Source organism: Aulonocara sp. 'chitande type north' Nkhata Bay, linkage group LG12 (assembly GCF_057382095.1).
Source record: "Aulonocara sp. 'chitande type north' Nkhata Bay isolate Kocher_YH1m ecotype deep benthic linkage group LG12, A_spYH_male_GT1.1, whole genome shotgun sequence".
NCBI classification, from domain to species: domain Eukaryota; kingdom Metazoa; phylum Chordata; class Actinopteri; order Cichliformes; family Cichlidae; genus Aulonocara; species Aulonocara sp. 'chitande type north' Nkhata Bay.
This window is the reverse complement of record NC_141355.1, coordinates 8,933,789-8,959,555: the sequence shown is the minus strand read 5'-3', so window position 1 is coordinate 8,959,555 and position 25,767 is coordinate 8,933,789. Positions and strand designations below refer to the sequence as shown.

At 42.2% G+C, this 25,767-nt stretch overlaps 1 protein-coding gene and 1 long non-coding RNA gene across 2 annotated transcripts in view; one reads left to right on the top strand and one right to left on the bottom strand.

Annotated features, from left to right (window-relative positions):
• tacr1a (tachykinin receptor 1a) overlaps positions 1-25,767 on the top strand; it is a 63,953-nt gene that overhangs the window by 20,573 nt on the left and 17,613 nt on the right. The window lies entirely within an intron of this gene.
• LOC147316912 (uncharacterized) lies at positions 11,434-14,514 on the bottom strand. Its single transcript, XR_015131754.1, has 5 exons — positions 14,219-14,514; positions 13,748-13,783; positions 13,237-13,389; positions 12,780-12,870; positions 11,434-12,185 (listed from the first exon to the last, which is right to left on the bottom strand). It is a non-coding gene; the product is annotated as an uncharacterized LOC147316912 (long non-coding RNA).

Below are 25,767 nucleotides of genomic sequence, written 5' to 3'. Positions count from 1 at the left end.
CACGGCCCAGGACCATGACATCACCCCCCCCCCACAAGGGCAGGCTCCAGACAGCCCAAACACAGGAAAACAAAAACCAAACAGAAAACGATCCAGGGCGGGCGGCGGGGGCCCAGGACGGAGGGCTCGGAACAAAAAACAAAAACGAACAGCAGAAAACACAGGAGCACAAGACCATAGTTCAAATAAAGTTCAGGGGGCCGACCCAGAGCCCACCGGCACAAAAGTTCACGGGTCACACGGTCGGGGGGCCGACCGGGCGGGTGGCACCGGTGACAGAGCTGGTCCGGAGGCCGGCCGCGCGGAAGGCAGCGGCGGCGACGAAGGAGACGACGGAGCAGTTCAGGGGGCCGGCCGCGCGGAAGGCAGCGGCGGCGGCGAAGGAGACGACGGAGCAGTTCAGGGGGCCGGCCGCGCGGAAGGCAGCGGCGGCGGCGAAGGAGACGACGGAGCAGTTCAGGAGGCCGGCCGCGCGGAAGGCAGCGGCGGCTCTCCAGTGTCAGGCGCACTGGCCGAGGCCCGGTGGGCACAGGACCAGTCGAGGCGGGACCAGTCGAGGCAGGAGACTCAGAGGCTGGGCCAGACGAGGACGAGGACTCTGAGGCGGGGCCAGACGAGGACGAAGACTCTGAGGCGGGGCCAGATGAGGACGAAGACTCTGAGGCTGAGGCTGGACCAGGCGGAGCTGCAGAGGCTGATGGAGGCTGAACGGGCCCCTCGGACCCTCCAGCGGAGACAGGAGGCTGAACGGGCCCCTCGGACCCTCCAGCGGAGACAGGAGGCTGAACGGGCCCCTCGGGCCCTCCAGCTGACGTGACGCGAAGCGGTGGCGTCACCGCAGGGTGCCGGATAGGCACACCTGGGAGTCCAACAGCAGACGCAGGACAAACAGTTATGAAGGCCCCTGGCTGGACTAGGAGCTGAGGAAACACAGGCTGCTGAGGCACAAACCCAGAGAGAGAGAGCAGGTAAAAAACAGTCTATAGGGCTTAACATCTTAACACAAGAAACCATGAAGTGGACAGTGGTAGGGACCACCAGTTCTGAGCCAGCATTCATTAGGTTCCCAAAGTCTGCATCAGTCCAAAGTGGCTCAGAGGTTACTAGCCCAGTCTGTGTAGTCCTAGGAGAGGTCAACATAAGCTGGTTGGACTCAACCGGTGGTAGTGTGCGGCTCAGAGGAGCTGGTTCGACCATACGGAAAACAAGAACCACCACTCGATCCACAAAAACAAAGCTTAGATCATCAGGAGCTGACTCCTGGAAAAACGGTAAATACACAGATATGGACCTAACCAATGGCACCGTGGTAGCATGACTGTGGTGTGTTGGATGGATGTGTTTGTTGGAACCCGTACCTGCAGTGATCTGTGGCTTCAGAGTGCTAACCCTATTGAGTGGAGAGACAGATACGGGTGAAACGGTACGTGAACCATTAACTGAAGCAGGTGACACTTCAGGCTGAGAGAGGGTGGTTACGACATTGTTCGGGGCCAAAACCCTATCTAGTGACGAGTTCATAGAGGCAGGAGAAAATGGTGTCACATAAAGCCTGACCCCAGCTTCCATCTCCTGAGTGGTGGTTATGGTGCTGGAGCAAAACAGTTCAGAACCACCTGGTTTATTACCTATGGGGAGACAGGAGACGTGTTGTGACATTACAGTGTCCTGGTCACCATGATGTGCTGTTATGTGTGCATCTTGGTAACATGCTAAGTGTTCATGACCAGTGTTCACAGTCTCTGGTTCGTGAAAAGCAAGTGTAGCTGGGCACACCGGAGCACTAGCTATGCTTTCGTTGCCTTCATTCAGTGACTGATGGAGGAGCAGGGCCGGCTCAGGAGGGAAGAGAGAAACCACAGGCAACTCAGATTTAGTTGGAACTGCAGACACGGAAAGAGACACCAAAGGAAACACCTCCCTACCGTTATTAAAACCAAAGGCAGTGGGAAACCTTGTCAGTCTGTGAATCGAGTCTGTGGTCCCTGCCGGGTTGAGTGAAGCGGGAGCGGAACTGTCTCTGGCCTGTGGCTCGGTGAATGGCTCATTGCTAGCCACCTCACCGGCTAAGTCCGTAGCCTCCTCACATGCCTTCCGCTCAGAGGTAACTTGGAGCGACTGGACAGTTTCACTCACCTCCGAGCGTCGGGCGATGCGGTGGCGACGCGAACGCCGTTTTCTTTTGGCCGTGGGCCCCGTAGACGTGGGAGATGGAGGCTCCTGAGGCGTCGCAGCGGCTGAGGAGGCGGTAGTAAGCGGAGTGGCAGGCGGGAGTCCCAGGCAACTCCGGGGGCCCCCAAGGGCTAGCCGTGTCCCGCGGAAAACCTCATCGTAGGGGGGAGCGAGCCATGGCTCCTCTCGTAGCTCTTCCTCCAGTTGCTGCCGCTCCTCGAGGTCGGAATCCGCGCCCCCCACAGCCACCTCGTGTTGCTCAGTGGAGGGCAGAACGGGCCGTGGCGGTGCGCGACAGCGGCGGGAACGCCGTTTCCTCTTAGGGGCGGCCGTGGGCTCAGCCTGGCCTTCCGTGGCGACCGGCTCCTCGCCCTCAGACCACATCCGTGCCAGGCAGGAAGCAGGAGACGAGTAGCCCGATCGTGGCGGCGAGGGTGGGTGGTCGGTCTGTGGTGGGACAGCTGACGAGAGCTCCTCCTCGGTGATAAGCCAGGGCTTCCAACGGAGCTCGTCCTCCCGATACGCCCGTAACACCTGCTGCTGCTCCTCTTCACCGAAGTCGCTGGCCTCTGGCATCTCCGTGCGCCACGTAGTGTAGACAGGCGGTGGCGAAGATGTAGAAGCCGATGAGAAGCGAACAGGCGGCGTAACGGTGGTGAGCCCCATGGTCCCGATCCTGACCATTTCCGGTTCTTTCTGGGACAGCTGCCCCGGGCGGATGCCCACGGCGGACACAAGAAAGTCCCGGATGTGGGGGCGCAGCGCGCCGAATAGCCACGGGAGCCCGGACACCATCCGCTGAAGACGGACGGCTACAGTCTCCCGGTATTCGCCTCTAGGCAGCGTCGCCCATTCCTCACAGTGGTATTCCACCGTGTAGACCAAGTCTTCCTGGAGGTCCGCGGAGGGGTTGTGAGCTGCTGGGTCCAGTTCGTGGTCGCGTTCTTCTGTCATGATTCGTTGTGTGGCAGGCAGGAGAAGGACCCAAGATGCAGACTCACAGACACAGGGATAAACTTACAGATCACAGTTTTAATGCTGGCTTAATGGTGAAACACAAAACAGTACTGAACTAAACTGGAAAAACTAAACATGAGATGTACCAGGAACCACGGGGAGAATAACACACAACATGAGGGAGAACGCGACGCCGAACAGAGGGAGACGCAGACAGAAACACACAGAGGGTTAACGAGGAAAGTGGGAACACACGGGGAACACAGCTGACACAGATAACCATAACGAGACAGGGCGGGGTGAACATAACACTGACGGGAGACGGGCAGAGTCAAACAGGAAGTACAGAGGTTCAGACAGGAGGAGAGAGCACGGGGAGAACACAGACATAACAGGCTGGGGAAAACATGGAATAAAACACGAAAGGGGACAAGGGCTCATGAATACATAGAGGGGCACACAGGGGGTGAGAGTCACAAAGGGAAAGCACACAGGGAACAACATAACAGGGCAACTCAGGAAACAGAACCTAAACAGGGAACTGAATACAAAAATACAAGAGAACTAAGAATACTGGGCCAACACGGCCCAGGACCATGACAGTTATGATTTAATGGCTAATTTAAAATACTAATAAATGCAAAAATCAAGAATATCACTTCAAATGTGTAGGTCAGAAACTTTGGAGTTTTTGTTAGTTAAATGGTGGAAACTAATTAGTTAGTTGAATATCTTTTAATTACTTAAGTCTGTCTTATGGAGAAGTTTGATGGAAGCAACTATTGTTTTCTGCTGAAGTTTTCACATCCTAATCATACTGTTGGAAGTCCGGGCTACCGACTGGCTCCCTAAATTATCTGTATTTTCCAGTTTAGGCTGATTTCAAAGAGCCTTTAGTGCCAAAATCTTTTAGCATCAGACTGTGTTTATTCTTCTGAAGACAGAAGGCAAAACCCAAACAACACACCCTTAGAGAAGTAGATGTGGACCTTAAGTGAAACAGCATTTAAACAGAAAAATAATATCACTAAAAGCTGCAAAAACCTAGTAGTAAACAGAGTACTAAATGATATTAAGTCAGAAAAACATGAAAGGAGGAGCTGGGGTGGATTTGTGTTTCAGAGTGGATCGCAGATGGGCAGCAACAACTGTGGGCAGGGTGCAGCAGCTTAAATATTGTGCCCTATCTGAGATTTGGATTGGATGGACCCACCGGCCAATGGCTTGGTGTTGAGATGAGCTCACCTGTTGAGATTGGTGCTGTGCTTGACTTTGTGGTCTGCTTGAACTAATGCCTGATGTTATCCACTGGCAGATTTGAGTACTCTCATCATGTATTATATGAAACTGTGTGAGTGCTGCAGAGGTTTGACAAGATGTGTGGCAGATATTTGGATGAGAGATGCTGCAAGTTAAAGAAGGTTAAAACAGGCTCTTCAAATGGTTTACTACTACTATGTGAGCCTGGTCAGGCAGTTCATTCAGGCATGACCAGTCAGCACCCTTTCCTCCAATTATCATGTTTCCTCTGGTTGCTAAAATAGGACCAAAGAGCTTTCATATCAAGGCAGTGAGTGAACATTAACATGAATCATTTTAACACCATATTTATGCATTGCCTGAGCAGAGGAAACAGCAAAAGCTGTCACTTCTGTCGAAGTGCTCCAAATGCATTTCCCCTCACCCCGTGATCTGAGATCAAAGAAAAGGCAAAGAAATGTATTGTTGTGCAAATGCGCCTGTTAATCTTCTCTCTGCACACACGGACACCTTGCTGTGTTATACAAACTTCAGAAAGTGCTTTAGCCAAAGCTGGATAAACACAGCATATCTAAAGAGGACGAAGCCCCACTTTACACCACCCCAGTGACCTGCAGTTTCTCCTGCTTGTCTTCTTGTAATCCTAGTGGGATGACTGTCCAATACCACATATGATGCCAATAACACAGGTAGATTCTACAAATGTTAACACAGAAAAACACCCACACAATGACACACAAACACAGGCTGATCGCAGCCCCACTGATGGCACCCTCTCAGCTCATCAGCAGCGATGTTTACTCTGCTTCGGTGCCAGTCTGCCACTGCCGTCCCCATATTCTCCCACATTTCTCCATGGAAATATAGCTTATTATGAACATCACAACAGCAATTTCATTGTTCATGATGGGGTGCCTGCTACACTTATTATTTTTTTTAATGAAACCATAATCAGTGACATGCCGGAGCTGAGTGAGAAAACAGTTACTAAGCTGAGCTAACAAGACTGTAAATGACACTTGTGATTAAAGCCCAACGCTTTGACTTTGCAGTCAGTGGGAATTAGTATGCAAGGTCTCATAGGTGGGTATTAATAGATGTTACTGCATGCTTTCACTGACAGCTTACAAACTATTCCCCCTTAACATGCTACAGCATGTTTTGGGCATTGTAAAATTGCACGACATGAGCCTGTCATTAGTGACAGTGAAGCAGTCTGGAGTTGTCCTCCTGTTACCTCCAGTAATCTTTTGCCTCTGTTAGCAAGAAAAGTCAAAAAACAGCTGACCTTCCTTCCATATATATCTATAAAGTTATCTATCTATATATCTATATATAGATATATTTATTTATGTATTTATATTTATATGAACGCTACTATTGAACAACAGGCATGCATCCATTTGTTCCCATGTGTTAAAAATGTATTCCATATTCATTAATTATTATGCATTTAAAGACACACATGCACACACACACATTAACCTGTATATATAAATTACTGTGTGTAATTTGTCAGTGCAGCTGTGACCTCCACTGAGTAAGGTTTTATTGATTTTGCTTGTATGTCAGTTAGGTGATATATTGCAGCTTCCTTTCCCTAAAGCGTCATTCATCACTTAGAAATAAGAGCCTGCTCGGGCCCTCTGAGCAGAATGACTCTGTCAAGGAGTCGATCTGGTAAGTGTCATGTCGCAGCTCCAGTAGAAATCTAGACATAACATCCTGTGTTACTCGACCACTCTTTCTAGAAAGGCCTGTTCCACAGTGTGAACCAAATCTCAGTGAGGAAGTCTGTTAATATCAACAAAAGAAGTTCCATAATCAATCGTGAACTTCTGCAGCAGGAAATGTGATCAAATGAGTCTCTAACTAAGCTTCTAAACTACTACAAAAAGAACATTTTACTAACCACACAGCTACTAAGTGCTCTATATATTCAATGTATTTTATTTTATTTTTTTACAAATATCAACAAAACTAACAAGTCGGAGAAACTCAAATACACCCAAATACGAGGCCATAACAACCATTATGAACTGTAAAACGTGCTGGCATTGGAAATGCTCCTCCTTTAGGAATGTGGTCAACTCAGGTGGAGGAAAACAGCTGCGAGCAAGAAACAAACCTCCAGCTTTTTTTTTTCAGAACTACGACTGTGCTCATTAATCTGATTTGTGGAGATGGCTTTCATCTCAGTGAAGCTGTATTTTAATGGCATTTGAGTTTGTAGGAAGTGTAGAATTTTAGAGTAATGCTACAAAACTGCCAGCCGAGACTGATTATACACGAATGTTAGTGACTGGAGAGCTGCTTTGTCAACAAAACAGGAGCTTAAATAACTGGATATTTGAAATCATATTTGGAAACACTGGCACACAAGCACAGACTCACATACAGTACAAAGCAAGAACCTATAAGAAGTTTCACAGAGAATACAAATGACAACAAAAGTACCAAATACTGAGAAGAGAAAAACCACAGATAATCTGTCAAAGAAGGAAAAGACTATAGCGATGATTGGGAAATGAGAAACAGGTAGAAACATTCAGGGAATTGCAGAAGCTGAAAAATAAATGAAATAGTCAAAAAAAAAAAGATGTGTTTAGTCCATAGGTTCTCACAAGGTCAAAGTAAAAAAGATTTCATATTTATTTCTAGATTATTTGTTCGTCGTATCTTCTTTCCTTCTCTACCTTCATGTAGAGATGATCCAGTGTAAATCCTGCCATTTATTTGGGCTTTTTGTGACTAAAGTTGAACTTGATTAATGATCATGCTTAATGATTAATGAAGCTATGGCTATTATTGTAAACTTTTCATATGTAGATCAGCAAATTATAATATTAGTCAAAGATACCCAAGTAAATTCAAAGTGCAGTTTTTAAAGGATCATTTCAGGTTTTAAAGGAAATCCTAAAAGGTTGATCATTAATATGCAAATCGTCATGACCATTGATCAACAACCACTGATCAAAGACCACTGATCAATGGCCATGAGTACCATTCACAGCGAGTTGGGGAATGGCTACAATCACAGCATTTTAAGATGGCGAAAGATGTACGCTTAGGCCCCCTCCTCGATTCAGAGATGGTCTTTCCCTTTTCACGTAAATGGCCTCCTTGACTCTGCACTCAAACCAGGGTTTCTCCCCATTCAGGATGTGTACATCCTCATCATTGAAAGAGTGTCCACTGGCCTGTAGGTGTAAATAGACTGCAGAGTCCTGGCCTGACGAGATAGCTCTTCTGTGTTGTGCCATCCATTTAGCCAGAGGTTATTTGGTTTCCCTGATGTCTAATTATCAAGTATCATTGTGCAATGTACTGTTTATAAGGTTGGGGAAACGTGCAATCAGCTGAGACTGAAGAAGTCACTTGGATGAGTGATGAAACGTTTCTCCCACTGAAAACGCTACGTCCAGATGAACAGAATCAACCTTTTAGGATTTACTTACCTGGATGATTGAGCATGCATCAAGACTTTTTAAAGAAAAGCGGCTATTCAAACCTACCTCACCCTGTGAAATAGCCCCAGTCTTGTTAAATTATGAGTTAACTGTGACCAACCACAATTATGCTTGGAAATTCTCAGTCTCAGTTAGACTGAGTGTTCACTGGACAAAAATGGTATCCATGAGATAAAAAGAACAAAAAAGCTTGTCTCACATTTGCTGATCATCTTGAGGAACCCCAAGACTTTGGGGAAAATAGTTGGCAAAAAGTTGAACTTTTTGGAAGGTTTGAGTCTCGTTACATCTGGCATAAAACTAACATAGCATTTCATAAAAAGGAGATCATACCAACAGTCAAACATGGTGGTGTGATGGTCTGGGTCTGCTTTGCTGCTTCAGGATAACCTGCTGAGATTAAGAGTTCTTCTTTCTACCACAACATCCTGAGGGAGAATGTCTGACAGCTCAAGTACATGTAGTACACCAAAACACATGAATGGCTAAAAAAAATAAAACAAAATTCATCTTTTGGAGTGGTCTAGTCAAAGTCCGGAGTTATATCCAATTAAGATGCTTTGGTGTAACTTTAAACGGTTTATTCCTGCTTGAAAACCAGTGTGACTTAAAAGAAATGTGCAAAGAAAAGTGGGCCATAGTTCCTTCACAGTCAGAGGAAAGACTCACTGACAGTTATCATAAACGCTTGACTGAAGCCCAACCAATTATTAGGTTTAGGGAGCAACTGCTTTTTCAAATTTTTCAATGTTCAAGGTACACCTGTGGGTTTAATGTTACCTGCTGCTGAAGGTTCAAAACCTCAGCGGCAGAGTGGCACGACTTGCAACACTTTTTGTGATTTACTGTTGAGTATTAATTGATGTTATGAATTGTGGGACTGCATTACCTCCTTCATGTTCATAAGAGATGCTTCAGTGTGTCCTCCGCAACAAGAGATAATAAATGAAGCACTAAATCACCTTTCCTGAGTCATGTTACTGCAAATATACACAGTTCTGGGGTCGCTGCTTACAGTTCCTCAACCACAAAGACAGAAGGTAAAACAACCAAAGATCAGGGGGAACAGAAACAAAGAAAAACCAAAATACAAAATCTGGCAACACAGAGAGAACCAGGCCTGTTAAATATTTTACTGACCCGATAAAGGAGCATATGCACTGAGTGTATATCAGACATTTCCATTATGTGTGTAATGCTGCTTAATCTTGGCGGCTTTCTGCTATAAGACTCTCCTCAGAACCCACAACATTTATCTATTACTGCTGCTGAAATACTAAGTCGATAATGCCCAGATAACTGCAATATATAAACAGCAACAGCACACATAGATAGTAGCTGGTGTTTGTGAGCACCAGCACAAGCTTTCACACCTTTAGAGAATATGTGTGTCAAGAAATGATGTCACAGACAGATTTTTTCCTTCCTGTCTGCAGCAAAAAACCAGCCAACAATGAGCATTTAAGCCACACAAATGATTTTATTTCTGGAATATCGACACCGATTTTCTTTTGTGATTTGTCGGCAGCCATTGCAATGAACACAATCTTGACCGTGGCTCAAGATTTGGCAGTTCGTCTTGTAATCAGAAGGTTGCCCGAAGGTTGCCGGGTTCGAGCCCCGGTTTGGACAGTCTCGGTTATTTACTTCACCCGTTGCCTACTGGTGGTGGTCAGAGGGCCCGGTGGCGCCAGTGTCCGGCCTCTGTCAGTGCACCCCAGGGTGGATGTGGCTACAATGTAGCTTGCCATCACCAGTGTGTGAATGCGTGCGTGAATGGGTGGATGACTGAATGTGTAAAGCGCTTTGGGGCCCTTAGGGACCAAGTAAAGCGCTATACAAATACAGGCCATTTACCATTCTGTAACTGAGTGAAAAGAAATCTAAAATGGGGGAAAATACCACAACATATTAACACGTGGGGAGGTTTTAAACGCTGACCCACAGTTGGTTCACCTGCCAGAATTACACAACTATTAACCAGATAATTACTTCTGCTCTGAGCACTGGACATAAATATCAAACTAAGTTAATTTTCTAAAATCTTGTGGTGTATTCATCAAAGCCAAAATGGTGCAGAATGACAGAACCATGCAACGTGTGGATTCGTGAGTCTATATATCAGCTACTGAGTATTCACTGTTTTCTTTAATATAAAATGGACAAAATCATTAAAATTACATTTGCAGCTTTCTAAAGCTAATGTAGCCTCCATGTTAGGCCCCAGTTTGACAGAAAATATAAATGTAAAAGAATGAATATTATGAAGTTAGTTACACAATTCCAACATGTCCAGATATAAAGAAGATTGTTTAATTAAAGTAACCTTTTAACACTTTCCCCTAACACCAGTAGGACAGACTAGAGATGTAAAAGCTGAACTGTGTTCAAATTGTGGAAGCCATAAATTTCAATGATAGAAATAGTTCTCGCATAGTAGTTCACTTCAGTCCTCTGTCTTAAAGTGTTTTAGTGTTTTGAAAGAGGGTGTGATAAATTGAGGGTGGCTCTTCACTGTGAAACCAAAGGACACTCCACACTGAGACAGTACAAAACTAACATTGCCATCTCTTTTGACTCTGAAGATCCAAACATTATCCACTAAGACTTTAACCTAGCAATAATAATCAGAAAAGGTTTAACTGGGGCTAAGGATCAAGTAAGCCAAATGGTAAATTCCCATAAACCATCTGCACAGTCGGTCTTCTTTTCTAACAGGTACATCTCTGTTTAGACATAATTCAGTTATAAGGCACTTATGCTTTAGCTTTATTCTCCATATTCTTATGTTTTCTTTTGTACATAGTCTGTAGTAGCTACACTGAAAAAAATATGTTGTTGGATTTACTTAATTCAATGGTGGACATTTGTTGCACACAGATGTTTTGCTTTGGCAGCAACTTAAACAATTGAGTTAAATTAACACAATTTATTCATGTTCAATAAACTTGTGCAATTTGTGTTGATAAAATGTGACTTAAACATGTTTTGATGAAGTAATTTGAGCTCTTGGAATATTTTAATCCTTCACAATTTTCTCACGTTATCCCAACACGATTCAATAACTTTTACCCAATACTACTTGGTCACTTAAATACTACATGTTATCTTCAAATTACATTTTGCTATTATATTCTAGTATCAAATACACAATTTTCAAATGGAGGCCTTATAACAGATTGTATTGTTCTCTTCCAAGATGGTTGCTGGCATCCACCAGTAACCTTTCAAAACAAAATGTCTAATTTCACTGCAGTAGGTAAAGAATTAAACTGACATTACTCCTCTACTGAATCTATATAAATCAACAGTTAAATAATGTCAGTTCTTCCGTGTTCTCTGGAATCAATCACAGCAAAGAAATTGGACTGTTTCTTTTGAAAAATGTTGGGAAAGAACAATACAAAACATTCTATTTAAGGCCTCTAACGTCAAGATTCAGTTAAACAACAATTATGACTAAACAATTTGAGGTAATGTTAGTTTCCATTAACATTAAATTAGGTTACTGAATTGGCAAACACCTTCCTATTAACACTACCCATTTTACCCCAATAACTAAAGAAATTAGCACTTGCAGGTCAAAACCTTTATTCAAGAGACGCAAAAATAACATTGATACAGTGACTGTCAAAAATTACAGCACTGATCATACTGTGACATCTTGGTTCAAAACAGCACACTTAGAAATATTCAACGTTCTTTACTTCAACTGAATGAAACTGAAAATACCATTTCACACGACCCATATGGGATATTTAGACTGTATAACTGTTCACGCTACATCTCTTCACTAGTAAAAGAAAGAAAAAATACAAAGAGAAATTTAAAAATGCTGCCAAACAGACAAACAGAACTTGTACAGAGCAAAAGGAAAAACAAACAACAACAAAAAACGGCTCGTCCTCATGGCAGTTGCAGAGTATATAAAAATGAACCCTGCGATCCGTTCCTGGAATTGAGCTTCAAAAATGCAGCAGAACAAGTGTGAGATTTAAATGTCCTCTCACCTAGAGCTGGTCACCTCACATGCATAACAGTGAGCTTCGTTGCAGGAGCAGTTTTGTCTTAGTTGTGAGCTTTTCTTGAGAGCTGAGTTGCATCCAACTCCATTACCACCCATTGAATCACCTCAAAAGTGTAGCAGAGTTGTGATGGGTAACTCATGTTGAAGGAATAAAAAAGGTCCAAACAGCATGGCTACTGCAAAGGTCACGTTATCCAGATCTTGAAGAACAACATCAGAAAAGTCATTGCCTGCCGCATCCTCTGGAGACAGATGTTCATTGTGGTTTTCTCAATCTGTGCAGTGGCCTCAGTCAAGTCCTGGTTAAACACAAAACATTTCTTTAAGATTCCTTTTTAAACTCATCTCTTTTGAATCTACCAGTTCTAATGTTAGAGTAATTTAAACCAATGCAAGCAACATAGTAAATAGCTATAGCCAAAGAGTGGCCTGCCATGCTGCCATTCATGGTCTAACAGAGTTTCTAAGAGAGGGTGAAAAACATAATAATTTCAAATGCTTTACATTAGTTTTTGTTAGAAAGACACCGGCCCATCAGAAATCCAGGTTATGTCACTCAGAAGATGTTAGAATTTAGACTTTCAGCCCCACAATTTGGTTAGCTGTTGGTCAGTTGGTCATTTTTTCAAACAAAAGCTAATATAAATATTGGTGGGATTTTCCTTTGTTCATTAGAATGACAAATTTAAAGTTTTTTCACACTGATGTGACCCCTAATACAGGGGTGGGGATGGGGCCTCAAGGGCCGGCGGCCGAGTTCACTACTAGGCCTCATGTGAACTTCAAATTATTAAAGAGGACTACTGGTCCTAACCAGTCCAATGAGGATCAAGTGGATAACTAAATGCATTTTTAAATGTTGCAAAGCCACAATCTACTCATAAAACACTCACCATGAACTCCTGCACCAAGATGTTGCAATTGTCTTTCACACAGATGCAGAGCACTTTGATGAGGGACTCCGAGCATTAATGTCATCCTTGACTATTATAACAAAGAAAACAGAGATTTGTGAACTTTTCAGTAGCACAGAAGAAAATGATCCCAGACAAAAACTCTTGACTTTTTAAACCAGTCAACATGCAACACCAGCATCTACAAAGCAATATCAAAAGTTCCTGTTTGACATCAACTTTATGGATATATAGTTTCCAGAACATTTATTTTTAAAAAAAGATAATTTTTTCTCAGTGGGCCAGTAAATGCATGACGAAAATTATGGCATCCTTTTAGTGGAATCATTACTCACAGGTAATAGTTGACTGTTTCAATGGATGTAGCATAAAAATCTTTTACTGACCTAATGCAATACATATACACTTTGTAGTTAAAGAATTTTAAAGTTCTTACTGTCATTATGGCAGCTACATCCTTTAGCTTTGTGCCCTGTTCCCCCGATCACTTTGCAAACACTTTCAGCAGACTGTCAGAGAAAAACTCAGCTCCGTCAGAAACCTTGACTGTAAAGGCATGGTTGGGATGCACTGGAATGCTGCATTTTATCTGAAATGACATAAAATTATTTTGAAATAACAGCAGGCACTGTGCTTGGTTAATCAGTAATGTTTTGTTGAATAAAAACTGTGTTTCCAGATCTTATGGGATTAAAAAAAATCCAAAGATGTTTGTTTCTGATTTGCAACCCAACAACCCACAAGTTACAACCTCATTTCAGTTCAAGTGTGCATTAATGCGAGTCCAGTAATCACCTTTCTGGCAATACATACAGGTATAAGTTAAACCTATGGCAGATTTTGGATCTCTCAGTTGTATTAATAGGGTGAGTATGCATGCACCTAATAATTATAAAAAACCTATTATAATTAAGTTACAGAAACGAAAATAGAATATACTTTCTTACCATAACACCTTGAACCCACAATCCATCAGCTGACTCCTGGTGAAATGCAGAATAGAGGTAATCTCTCAATGTGCAGCAACAAAAACAAAAGGACAGCAGGTGAGGGCAGGAGGGGTAGGGATGTAAGCTAGCATAATGCCGCTGATGATATTAGCTAAAGCTGTTCAATGTCCAAAATCTCACTAACACCACGGTGCAGTAAATACACAATGTAACTGAAGAGTCAGTTGACAAATCTATTCACACAGAAAACCAAATTATGTTATGAGTGCCTCGTAATTAGGTTTAATGTGATATTACGGCTCTTGTGCCAAAGACAAATTCAAATGAAAAAGCGCCAATTCTTTGACAACAGATAAAACAGCAAATAAGCTAACGGCTCTTTTTTAGCATGTTACATGGCGACACTCTAGACGTTTAACTACATTTGGCTGAATTATGGTAAAAATAATTCAAAAAATCAAGACATACCAAAAACGTAGAGTTGGCTGCTCGACTTGACTGAGATGGATGCCTTTTTTAAACCACGATCCAAAGCCCGCGAGATGAAATCACGCGTGGTTTCACGAGATTTAACGTTGCTATCTTATTGACTTACGTCACCTGAACATGATATGAACAATTTAATACACCCTTTCTGCATATCATGTAGTTTTTACACTATATAGTTACATTTAACTTTAAAACATGAGGCAATTGTGTTAAATGCATGCAAGATGCTTACATAAATCCAAGAGATGGCCAGTCCCTTTTTTTCAGTGTATTTAAGCTAGTTTTAAGCATGTTATGACTTTATTTCTTACCTTCAGTTTGGAAGCTAACAGGAAAAAAACCTAGTCACATAGGCCTGAAGACCAGCTAGCAACCCCATGGTGACCTCCAGAAAAAAATACTCACTTAAACAATCTCTAGGTCCCTATTACTGAGTCTTTAGCTGTCGATTTCACATCGACTGCCAGACGTCTTGAGCAACCACATGCAATCGTTTCGGGAAATATTCCTTGTGCTAAAAGCTGTTGGTTAACAGGGTATCGCCAGCCAGTGTCACTGGAACAGTAATAGCTAGGGATTCAACAAGAATCATGACCATAATCATAAGCATACAAGAAATGAGAAGGTTTGAATGTGGTGATGAGGGAAAATCATCATAGTGAAAAAAGACCAAACATTTTAAAAAATGAAAACTAAGAAGTTCAAAAATAAACAGAAAAGTAAAATCAGCTTTAATGGATAAACCTGACTTTGTGTAGCTACTTTGTTAGTTTTGGGTATCTAAATTATGTCTCTGTGGACTCTCATTTATTAAATGGTTAAAAAAAAGGCCTGTATTTGTATAGCGCTTTACTTAGTCTCTATGGACCCCAAAGCGCTTTACACTACATTCAGTCATCCACCCATTCACACACACATTCACACACTGGCTACACTGTAGCCGCAGCTGCCCTAGAGCGCACTGACTGAGGCGAGGCTGCCGGACACTGGCGCCACCGGGCCCTCCGACCACCACATTTGACATTAACATTAGTGGATTGCTTGAGTCATTTTATTTCATTGAGTGATTTCATTACATTTCACTACACTGGTTATTTACACAATGTAGAGCCAAAATGTAAGCATAGGAAGCTTTTTTTTCTGTGAAGCTGGATGTAGTAATAAATTTAAAGCCATTTCAAGTATGCTAATCTGAAGCTTAAGTGAGTGATTCAGTCAGATCCTTGCTTGCTTTACATGTCTGCATCATAATTCATTGTCTAGAGAGGGGAGACCGTATGAAGGACCGCTTCAGAATGAGTTCATATGCCATATGCATCTGGTGCCATTTTTGGCAATGATGTAAAGTCTCTGAAGGCTCTTTGAATAAAAAAGCACCACATGAAGACAGTTTTGAAACACAATGGGAGGCCATTTACGTCTGTGAGTCAGAAAGCTCACCTTGACATCTTTACCCAGGGTGGCACTGACAAGTCTTACTGACGTGAATGCTTATGACATTATAGCTAAAGAGAGGCTGTAAATTTTAATATGTGAATTTTAATTGAATTTTGCCTTGTTCAAACAGATATGTAAAGATAGTTACCTTATGATTTAGAAATGATTATTACCTTTAACATGCATTTTCATTCAGGGATTTAGCAAGCTATTATGCTCAAAAAATCGAGAACTGACGCCAGACATAATAAGCAGAGGAAATATTTCATGTGTTTACGTCTATATTCACCAAAATATGATGGTATCTTGCACTATAAAGTACTTTGAGGCAACTGTTGCTGTGATTTGGCGCTATATACAGGGTGGGCCATTTATATGGCCCACCCTGTATTTTCTGGATACACTGTGCTTTTTCAGCATTCAAAGATTGATGACACCGTGTCAGAGCACTGGCTATGAATTTCAGAAGGATCAGGCCTTAACTTAACAGAAAAGTTAGCAATAGTTCTTTTCCTATTACAGCTACATCCACTTCTGTCGTGCCTAGGCTGCTCTCTAGGGCTGGGTATCATCACTGATTTCTATAATCCATTCGATTCTGGTTTTCAAAGTCCCGATTCAATTCAGCTTAGCCTCAGACAGTCAGAAATATTATAATTCTGATCATTTATCAGTACTGACTTCTTCAGAATTGTGAACATCACAGCAGATGCCTTTGTGTGAAAGTAACTGAGAATAAAACACAGAAAAACATGAAGGAGATTTTCCTGGTCTGGCTTTTTATAGCAGATAACCTTAAAAATATTCTACAATGTTCTGCATATAAAGTTTAAATTTCTTCAGTATTGAATAACAGAAAAAATAGGCTTTCTTGTCTGAGGTCATTTAAGTGAAAAAAAGAAAAGAAAAAGACAGCAGCCACAGCGCTGTAAACAACGGTAGACTGGTGGGTAATAAGCGAATGAATAATACAGAAAACAGAGATTGGAGACGGGAAGCTGTTCTTGAAGTACAGAGAGAGATACAGTGGGGCAAAAAAGTATTTAGTCAGCCACCGATTGTGCAAGTTCCCCCACCTAAAATGATGACAGAGGTCAGTAATTTGCACCAGAGGTACACTTCAACTGTGAGAGACAGAATGTGAAAAAAAAATCCATGAATCCACATGGTAGGATTTGTAAAGAATTTATTCGTAAATCAGGGTGGAAAATAAGTATTTGGTCAATAACAAAAATACAACTCAATACTTTGTAACATAACCTTTGTTGGCAATAACAGAGGTCAAACGTTTACTATAGGTCTTTACCAGGTTTGCACACACAGTAGCTGGTATTTTGGCCCATTCCTCCATGCAGATCTTCTCGAGAGCAGTGATGTTTTGGGGCTGTCGCCGAGCAACACGGACTTTCAACTCCCGCCACAGATTTTCTATGGGGTTGAGGTCTGGAGACTGGCTAGGCCACTCCAGGACTTTCAAATGCTTCTTACGGAGCCACTCCTTTGTTGCCCGGGCGGTGTGTTTTGGATCATTGTCATGTTGGAAGACCCAGCCTCGTTTCATCTTCAAAGTTCTCACTGATGGAAGGAGGTTTTGGGTCAAAATCTCACGATACATGGCCCCATTCATTCTGTCCTTAACACGGATCAGTCGTCCTGTCCCCTTGGCAGAAAAACAGCCCCATAGCATGATGTTTCCACCCCCATGCTTCACAGTAGGTATGGTGTTCTTGGGATGCAACTCAGTATTCTTCTTCCTCCAAACACGACGAGTTGAGTTTATACCAAAAAGTTCTACTTTGGTTTCATCTGACCACATGACATTCTCCCAATACTCTGCTGTATCATCCATGTGCTCTCTGGCAAACTTCAGACGGGCCTGGACATGCACTGGCTTCAGCAGCGGAACACGTCTGGCACTGCGGGATTTGATTCCCTGCCGTTGTAGTGTGTTACCGATGGTGACCTTTGTTACTTTGGTCCCAGCTCTCTGCAGGTCATTCACCAGGTCCCCCCGTGTGGTTCTGGGATCTTTGCTCACCGTTCTCATGATCATTTTGACCCCACGGGATGAGATCTTGCGTGGAGCCCCAGATCGAGGGAGATTATCAGTGGTCTTGTATGTCTTCCATTTTCTGATGATTGCTCCCACAGTTGATTTTTTCACACCAAGCTGCTTGCCTATTGTAGATTCACTCTTCCCAGTCTGGTGCAGGTCTACAATACTTTTCCTGGTGTCCTTCGAAAGCTCTTTGGTCTTGGCCATGGCGGAGTTTGGAGTCTGTTTGAGGCTGTGGACAGGTGTCTTTTATACAGATGATGAGTTCAAACAGGTGCCATTCATACAGGTAACGAGTGGGGGACAGAAAAGCTTCTTACAGAAGACGTTACAGGTCTGTGAGAGCCAGAGATTTTCCTTGTTTGAGGTGACCAAATACTTATTTTCCACCCTAATTTACGAATAAATTCTTTACAAATCCTACCATGTGAATTCATGGATTTTTTTTTCACATTCTGTCTCTCACAGTTGAAGTGTACCTCTGGTGCAAATTACTGACCTCTGTCATCATTTTAAGTGGGGGAACTTGCACAATCGGTGGCTGACTAAATACTTTTTTGCCCCACTGTAGAGCGAGAGCTAGCTGTGCATGAAGTCGTGGAAGCAAAACAGCAAAATTCATGACGACATTGATCAAATGTGAAGCGCAGTTTGCTGCTTCTTTTGCTGTTGGCTCGGTAAATTTTGGTTGGAGAGAGACAAAACCTGCAGCTCAGAATCAGCGCAAAAAGACGTAAACACAGCGCGGACCGGACGCATCAGGATCGCTAAGCTCCGACTGTGTGTCCGTCTACAGGCCGTCGGGTGAGAAAGCCGAGAAAGACAAAGTTGCGTCTGTCCGTTCTGTCTTTACGTCTTTGTGTGGAATCCGTGTACCTGCTCTCATTTGCTGTTTGGTTGTTGTTGAAATGGTTTTGTGAGCTTTAATCTGAGAATCTGGCGTTTCTGGCAAAACACAGTTATATTTAAAAGTCGATTCAGGATTTAATGAATTGATATCGCTTTATTCAAGCTACTCACCTCCCACTTCCACCTGCACTTTCAACTGGACCACGGTCAATCAGAGAGGTCCCGCCCCTGACTATCTCTGATTGGTTTAGTCCACGATAGGGGCAAAATGTGTGTCTGTTGTTGACCACAGGGAAGGTTGCAGATTTTTTTTTTTTTTGCTATCCGAACAGTTGGTCGCACAGGTGCAACCAAAAATTTTTTTTTAGTCGCACCACTGAAAAATTTGGTCGCATTTGCGACCAAATTGGTCGCACTCTAGAGCCTTGTACTGGGTGTGTTGCTAAGGCAAGCAAACAAACTATCTCGCTCTCTGTGATGCTATATGGCCACAGCCATAGCTGGACTGGCCATCGGGCATACCGGGCATTTGCCCGGTGGGCCGCTGGCAATTTTTTGTTTTTATGGGCCGATGGATTTTTTTTTTTCAGGGTATATATAATGAAAGGTGTTGGATTGGCCAATTAGTCATGATCGACTCTGGGCTGGACCAATTACAGCCGAGGAGGCCGGATGCACCCTCCCGCTTGTTTAACAATCACGTGATTTTCGCACATTGCATGCCGGGAACTCGTGGCAAAACAATCCAACGACCGCATCAAATGCAAGCATTTGCAGCACCGCAAAACGTTCATTCTCCGGTTTCAATGCCTTCTTGTTTTTTCTTTGCCGCACAAAAAAGGAATGTACAAAACAAAAGGAGAACAATGCCGGTCCGTACAAAGACAGACTCGACGAAAAGACAAAGAAAAGATACGAGGAAAAAATCAAAGGAGTGAAAGGGTCAGACCCTTACGAGCACACAGAGTGGACCAAAGACGTTAGCGTGCTGCCCAACTTTCACCACGCTCAGATTTATAATTATATGGTTCTTGGAGTGAGTGCATACACTCATGAAGTTTAGTAACTTCAGGTCACTGCAACAAGCCCAGGTACAGTTTACCGACGGATGGGTACAGGACCTTGAAATGCACCGTGTAGAACGAAAGACCATCGTACGTATCATAAGTTTACCAGTCTCACAAATCGTCGTCATAAATACACATTCCTTAACCGTTTATTAATAGGACCTTTGAGCTCAACGGTAATTAATTAGTAGTGGAAATAATTTCTGGTAGCATCACAGAAATGTAGCAGTGACAATAATACTGTATGCTGTAATCGTACTGGGCAATTAGTGATACAAAAAACCTGTTTTATCCTGTGAATAAAAGTATATGTTTTTGTCAGTGTACCATAATAACAGAAGCGAAACACAATATTGTGTCAGGACAATTCACTATTTATGCACAATAAACAAAGAAGCATAGCGCGACAATTTCTGTTCAGCGCCAGACTTGCTTGTAACCTATATCACCAATTATGCTAAGAAAAATGACGTATTGACTACTAAAAAACACTGACCTTCGTGTAAATGCTTGGAGCAGACTAACCTGTGAGCTGGAGTGTTCTGGGACGTTATATTTGGTCTTTGAATGGCTGCAATCCAGTCGCGTCTTTGTTACTTCGGAAACATGGCTCGAACAATTTCTCTTCAACGACGTAATCCGATAACAACCGATCTCTTTACCCGTCGGCTTCTCGTGGCTGTCATGCGACCGGCTATTGCAGTTAATAATACAAGGCTTCTTGACATTTTTGTGTTTCTTTTTATCGCTGTATAACTGATTTTAATTGAAAGCCTGCGTGCGCTAGTACCGCTTGCCACGAGTTCCCAGAATCCTTTGCGGTTCTACCCGTGAATGACGTCACATTTTCAATCTCTATATAATATGCAAGTTAAATTTTATATTTGGGGTAAAATATCAAGTCTTTTCAAGTAAACCGGTTCAAGTCCAATTCAAGTCCCAAGTCATTGGTGTAAAAGTCCAAGTCAAGTCACAAGTCTTAGAACATTTTTTCAAGTCAAGTCTAAAGTCATAAAATTAATGACTCGAGTCTGACTCGAGTCCAAGTCATGTGACTCGAGTCCACACCTCTGCTGTCTACTACAATAAAACCTATTTTAGCCTGTCACTCTGCTGTTGTAAAGCTCAAACCATCAACAAACCAAACCTTTCCCTCAACAAGTGGCACATCTATTAAGTCATTTCTTGGCTTACACTCCGTCTCCACGTGCTCTCTACACTCATGAGAAGTGCCCTCTTCCTTCGTTGGCAAAAGGGTTGACGGATTCAGAATTGTGCACCGCTTTATGGTTATGTGCGGTTGTAAGAGTAGCAGTAACATTAAAGACAAGTGTCTTGCAGCTGACAGAAATGTAATTTTAGTCTGCAGTAGTAGACATCTACTTCGTGTAGAACTAACAGTGTCAAAAGGGTAAAATAAAACTATTTTCCAGAACATTGTACAGCTTGAGCTGCTGCACATACTGATCTCACACACGGAGGTAAAGCATAAGCAACTAGAGCTAATCTTTTAGGATAGTAAGTTACTGGCTTCATTTTTGGGAAAAGTGCTGTTAGTTATTTCACAGTCACCGGCATTTGTGCTGTTCACAGAACCACAAGTCCATCGCTGGACCTCCTCTGCGCTGTCACTTTTGGAGCTTGGCACACTCCCTTCATCCCTCAGTTTCTCATGTTCCAACTCCGCGGATGATTTAAGGCAGAGTACGTCGTACACCTTAGTTATCTTCCTCAACGTCAACGTCGAATCTCTTTCATTTTATTTAAAGTTTTTCTGTTTCAAAACATTAGTCAGTGGTTAAATGTTAAACTTATTTAACTCCCAGCTCCACCCGGAGCCTGTATCCTAGAAGACAAAGTCTTTAAGTTAAAACAAACTTCACATTTGCAACCAACTGTAGCTCATAAGTGTAATAAAGTATTCAGCATCACAGAGACAAGTATCATTGCAGGTTTATTCTAAACTCATTAAACCCCTACTTTTTCCATAATTTGCTCCAAATCATTGTAATCTCAACGTCATTCCACATTGTAATCAGTGACTTTCCTTAAGTTTGTCACTCACCATAAGTTCAATAGTGGTCAGATAATGAGCCCCATGTAACTATTCTGTAACCACTGCACATCTGTTCAATTATCACTTGTCTGTCTGTGCTGAATCCTTTACAAGCGCTCTTAAAGGAAAAACAAACATTAGAACAACAAAAACAAACAACATTATACTGGTGGTCAGGCGTAGGCCATCCAGATTCCAGAGGTACTGTAAAAGGTCATAAAGTTAACACTCTGCTGTAAAAAGAAGTAACACTGGTTTTAAACACAGTATGTGTCACACTGTATTCACTTCTCCCCTGTAACATTCACAACATTTTCTCAACAACACAGTGTAATTTCATCACCAACAAATAGCCTGTAACCACAGTTTTCTTCACACAAAAACTCAGTAATCCTGTAGTAGAAAAACATTAAGTTGCGTGTCCTGCTGTAAATCACATGATCAAATCACATGATTAATCCTCTACTGTAGAAAAGAAATGTAAATGTTATCGCTGCGCAGGTGTATACACTCTTTCTCACAGTGAGCTCTGTGAGCAACACAAGGTGGTGAATAACACCCTTGATAAATTCAAAAACCCAGAAAAATTACAACTAAAAAGGTTAAATTTGCAGAGTTCACATAGTCATGTGACCCAGGTTTCCTCCTGTGGTCTCCTATTGCTCCTGCAATAAGAGACACACACAGAGATACATCCACACCTTTGTCACATCAGCGTGGGGGTTAAGTTCACATAGTGGTGTTAAGTCAGTCAATTCTTGTCAGCTTTTGTCAGCTTTTATCAGTCAGTCAGTTCCCCATCTTTTTTATTTTCACTCATCATTAATTCATTAATTCTTTCTTTGCTGATAGCGGAATCTATCGTCGCATTTCGTTTCCACCTTCAGCAAAATGACGACCTTTCGAAAAGAAAAAAATTTATACTGGATTTCCTCGTTGAATCCTTATAGAAAAAGGGACTCGCTTCCTAATTGTCCCAAATAAGTGGCTTTCTCCTGAGCCCATTTTAATTTTGGAGAAACTCACTTTGCAACCGTTCGCAACAACATGTAGTAGTTCTTCCTATTCAATGTTCAGATCTGCTTAGATGACAGAGAAATTAAACAAAACTTTCAGTGCACTATGAAAGTAACAAAATAAAAACAATAAAAGAAAGAAAAGAAAAGACAGGAAAAGAAAGGAAAGGCCTTGTTAAATCATGACACGTGTTCTTCATCTCGGGAGGGGGGGAATCATACCAATCCTAATTCATCAACCAGTTTAATCTCAAACATTCATCCAATCAGCCACACACAACATACAGCATAACCCTGTTGTCTCATCACATAATAAGTTTCTTCTCATGTAACCAAATGTGCGCCATGTTAAAACTTCTTCACACACCAGAAACTCAACAATCAGCTCACTCAGCTCACTCATTCAAGACCCCTCATGAGCATTCTGATTTCTCCCTATGTGGTGCAAACATCTGTGCTCCTATAATATTCAGTCCACTACTCTATGTATCATTTTCATCTTACTAGTGACTTGGACAAGATGACAAACAGAATCTCATGCTTAAGATGCTGTCTGGTCTTCATGAGTTTCATTGTATATATACATGCATGTAGGGTTAGTATGGTTAATGCATTTTCTGTTTGTGTGTGTTTTATGTACCTCTCACATCATGTTTTCATTATTCTCATCACTGTTTAAACAACACACATCTCTGTCTTTCTTTTTTTTTAAACTATCCTTCCTTAAAAACAGAAAGTAGCATTGCAGTTGCTTCAGGCTGAGAAACACCAAACACTCTTCATGTTATCATTCATATTTCATCAACACAACTATTTTATTTCTTTTGTCCACTGGGCAGGTGACCTGCAGAATCATGTCTGCCCCAGCTGGATACCGCTTCACTCACATACTTTCACACCTCTCTGTAACTCACACACACCAGGACGTCAGACACAATCACCTGCTTTTCGCCAAAACAAAAATATGATGCTGATGTTACAAAAGTCTCACACACATGAATCAGGATGCAGAAAAGCTGTTGCCCATATGAGGTGCGAAGAAGAAACTGAACTCACGGATAGCTGCATGCTCGAGATATAATGGCTAAATAAATGTTGGGTCTGTGTTTCCATATGCCCCGCTAGTTTAGAGACTTATTCCTCATGAAGAACACAAGACATAACAGAACATCTTCAACCGGTCTTTAACTCACTAACGAGGGAAGCCTTGGTCAGAACCAGGCGGTGGAGCATAATGCTCATCACCTGCCTCTAGCCCAAATCCTTCACATGGGATGTGCTTGTAATAAAACACTACAGCCTCCCCCCAGAACATCGAGAGGCTGGGGAGGGGGACAAAGGAATGCCTTGATCACAGAGTTTGAAACAATGTAGAGGTGGTAAGCATAAAAATGACAACATTTAACAATTCACTTTAACAGCAGCTGTGTACCAGTTTCATGATAAATTAAAGAACATTTAAGGAAAGACAGGTGGTGCATGAAGGCAGGATTTCATTAAAAGATATATTTGTAACATCAACTCCTGACTCTTGCAAACCAAAGGAGGTAACTTAAGCTGTGAAACAGGACCTATTATACATTATCTTGTTTCCTGTTAAATGTATGTATAAACTGGGAGAAACAAGTTGTTTCAGCTGCTGTTGCCTTCTTATCTGGCCATTCGTCTCCAGGCTCTAACACCAACGAGGCATTTTCACCCAGGGAGCTATTTCCTCTTTTTCAGACCAGTCTCTGTAAACTTTGGGATGATTTTGTGGAAAAGTCACAGTAGGTCAGCAGTTTCTGAAATATTCAGACCAGCTCGTCAGGCACCAACAACCATGCAGAGTCTAGAGTTATTTAAGTCACCTTTCTTCCCCAATCTGATGCTCAGTTTGAACTTCAGCAGGTTGACAGTTATAGCCATTACTTTGGCTGATGAGAAGTGGGCGATTGCATCTCTATGTCTGTACTCCTCAATCTCTGGTCCTCTACTAGAGGCCTGGGAGTTTGAGGCTACTGAGCAGCATCTTAGGTGTTCCTTGAGCTGCACTCTTATGGACTCTTATAACCTTTTTTTTTTTTAAGGGAAATTATTTTAATTCACCAACAGTAGTAATGGGTTCACTTCAAGCCTCACTCTGGAACAATGCACAAATTGAGCACTACTTTGTCTGTTGATACAAATAAAGCTTTCGAGTCCATTCCAAGAACAGAGCTGCCAGCTTCAAACTCTTTAGGCAAGGACAGCACAAAGAATTGGTCTGAATAAGTGCATCCAAAAGGTACACTTATGTGACTCTGCACCCGCATGCCAGAGTCTAGGACTAAGTCAGATTACAAAATCCAGTTCTTTCACTTTTTGATCCAACAGGTACCAGGGCAGGTTAGTTATGCAGCATAAGATGAAGTTCTTGCTCCAAATCCTACTTCAAAGTGCAAGTTTCTGGAGTATTGACTGCTGTTGACTCTATGTATTATTCTAGGGCAGGGGTGTCAAACTCAAATACACAGTGGGCCAAAACTGGAACAAAGTCGCGGGCTAACATTAATATTTATTGAAAAAAAATCTTCCTCCAGATATAAGAATGAATATTTTCTTATGGACTCAAATACGTTTTGCTGGAAACCTGAATATGGAACAAGCAAAGCTTAATACTAAACAATATATATATTAGCTGTATAATACCAGTAGGCCAGCTCTAATAGTAATTTGGTATGGCCAAATGTAATTAGGCTGCGGGCCAAATATGGCCCGCGGGCCAGAGTTTGACACCTATGTTCTAGGGTCTAACCTACAATATAAAACACCTTGACACGACTGTTGTTGTGTTTTGGCTCTGTATAAATAAAATTGAATTGAACTGAAATTGAATTGTTGACTGATTGATAAAACATATGAGTTCAGCATATGGTATCACATCTTGTGCCTTGTCTTGACTAATTTGTGCTGGAGTGGCTGGGAGTCAGTTAGTCATACTTTAATCCTGGCTGCTCTACAGTTTTTCCATTTACCATGCAATACATGCCAATGTGTCTGCTTTTACAAATGCATTTACTTATTGA